Here is a 2,500-nt window from a genome sequence, read left to right as displayed (position 1 = left end):
ATATATATATATATATATATATATATATATACAGTATATATTTATTTATATATATCTATATATGTGCATACATATATATATATGTATATATATATATATATATATCTATATATATATATATATATATATATATGTATAGATAGATATATATATATATATATATATATATATATATAGAGAGAGAGAGAGAGAGAGAGAGAGAGAGAGAGAGAGAGAGAGAGAGAGAGAATTAGTTTTTATTTCTGCACAAGTATGGTAATACATATATACATACATACATCTAGGTAAATATACATGAATGTATACAGTAGAAGATATATTGATATATGTATATGTCTATATGTTTAAGCACACACTCATATATATGTAAATATACACATATGCACACACACACATATGTATACATATATATGTGTGTGTGTATTTTGTATATATAGATAGATAGATATAGTAGATGGATAGATAAATAGATAGTTAGATAGATATGAAATGTATGCTCAAAAGCATACATTGTATTCTTTAAATTCATGTCTTTTCTGGAAAGATCTTCTAGTTTTATGACAATATGAAAGTACATTCTTTTTCTGTTCTCTTTTAAGTACAGTCTCTATACTCTAGCCAATCTTTTTTTATTTCAACATGATGTGTTAGACAGCCTATAGTCTCCAATCGTCAAGAGCTGACTATCTGAGAGAAATTCAACATTTACTTTGTCTTCCCAAACTCCATATACAGTACAGTTTAAAATAGTAGGTTAAGTTTTTTTTCTGAAATTTCATGTCTCTCTGTCTCTGTCGGGGTTTATAATTACACTTTATCCACAAGATATCTCAAACAGACAATTCTGGCTTGGTCATAAGATAATCCGTGATAATATGGTTTGAGTCTACTTGTGTGCGTGCGTCATACAAGTTTATTTTTCTTACAAGTTTATTTTTCTTGGAAGAGGGCGGAGGCAGAAGATTTTAGCTGTCTGATTTTTCAGCAATTCATTAGAATTGATAGTGGTTGCACAACGCACTCTCTTGACCTCAGCAGATACTTGAATCCATTTACAGCTGGGTGAACTTGTAAGTAATGATGTGGGATTCAACGTGATTCCAGAAATCCACAGCTTGGGCATTGAACCATTTGGTCATTGCACTCAGCGTCCCACAAGACGTCCACAGGGGTGCTACGGCAGTTTTTCACTACCCATGCACTAGAAAGTGGTGGAATGACAGTGGAAATAGTCTTTAGTAAGGCAATGCAGATTATTTCCTATGCAGTTGATTGATAGAGAAAAGGTGCAGGAGCAGACATTCAAGAAGTTCGGTAAGTTAACCAGGAATCAACAGAAACAAAAAACCAGTTGTAATAAAAGATGGAAAAGTAGAGCAATATATTTAGGGAAAGTAAACGATCGTTGTTCCTGGAATTGAATACAGAGAGAGAGAGAGAGAGAGAGAGAGAGAGAGAGAGAGAGAGAGAGAGAGAGAGAGAGAGATGATATGAATAATGAACAAATAGGTCTTGAAATGAACGACGCTATTAGTGACGATACACTGTCTGACGTGAATGCAGTTCATGGTCATATTTTTTCTTTTTTTAATTTCTGAAGATTTAAATGCTGAGGATGAAAGATAGGCAAAGCTGTGTGATGCATGACTTGTAAGACTGAGGATGCTTGAAGAAGGTTCTATTGAGGATGTGAGAAAAGTGATTAATTAAGAAGTTTATGAAAGAAAAACGCTAGAAGATGATGAGAATACAAAGTGAGATGCTGCAATATCTGGTGAAAGTTTGATTGATTGTTTTACCAGGAATTGTGAAGTCTGTCAGAATGAAGGAATAGTTCTGCAGGAATAGAAGGGAGGCTGAACTTACCCATTATATAAAGATTAAGGTGATAAGGATCACTGTAAGACTTATTGGGGCATAGCATTACCAAGTGTATTAGGAAAGGTGTTTAGTATGATATTGAATAAATAACAGGAAAATAATAAGTGAAGATCATTGTTGGATTAGACAAGAAAATAGTGCATACATTAAATGTCTTTCTATGAAACAGTAACGTGGGAAGTTTGAGAGTAAAGGAAATAAAATCAATAGAGGCAAATGTGGGGTGTGTTGAGAAGGTAGGGAACTGATGATGAGCTACCGAGAGCTATCTAAATTTTATGATAGGAGACAAATGTGCGTTGAAATCTGAAGGCAAGGCAGTGAAGGGCTTGCTGTGAAAGTGAGAGTCTTAGACAAGGGAATGTTATGTCTCCATGTCTGTTCCAAATCTTAATGGATTGAAAGGTCAGAGAAAAGGTAGTGGGTGTGGGGAAAAAGTTCTATGATAATAAAGTTGTCATGAATTGAGTGTGGGATGGTTAATGTTTTCATAAGATACTTTTTTCATTCTAGACGTGAAGAAAAACTGCACAAAATTATAGATTAGGTGACTAAATCGTACACAACAAACGCGTCTATAGACGTGCATATACCTCTTAATATCTAGCTTTCATAAACG

General features: G+C 33.5%; 1 protein-coding gene across 1 annotated transcript in view; it reads left to right on the top strand.

The window, feature by feature from the left end:
• The window catches only part of LOC137648623 (vesicle-fusing ATPase 1-like), a 451,093-nt gene that overhangs the window by 999 nt on the left and 447,594 nt on the right, over positions 1 to 2,500 (top strand). The window lies entirely within an intron of this gene.

The sequence above is a fragment of the Palaemon carinicauda genome, chromosome 10 (assembly GCF_036898095.1).
Source record: "Palaemon carinicauda isolate YSFRI2023 chromosome 10, ASM3689809v2, whole genome shotgun sequence".
Lineage (NCBI taxonomy): Eukaryota > Metazoa > Arthropoda > Malacostraca > Decapoda > Palaemonidae > Palaemon > Palaemon carinicauda.
This window is presented reverse-complemented; position numbering and strand designations above follow the sequence as displayed.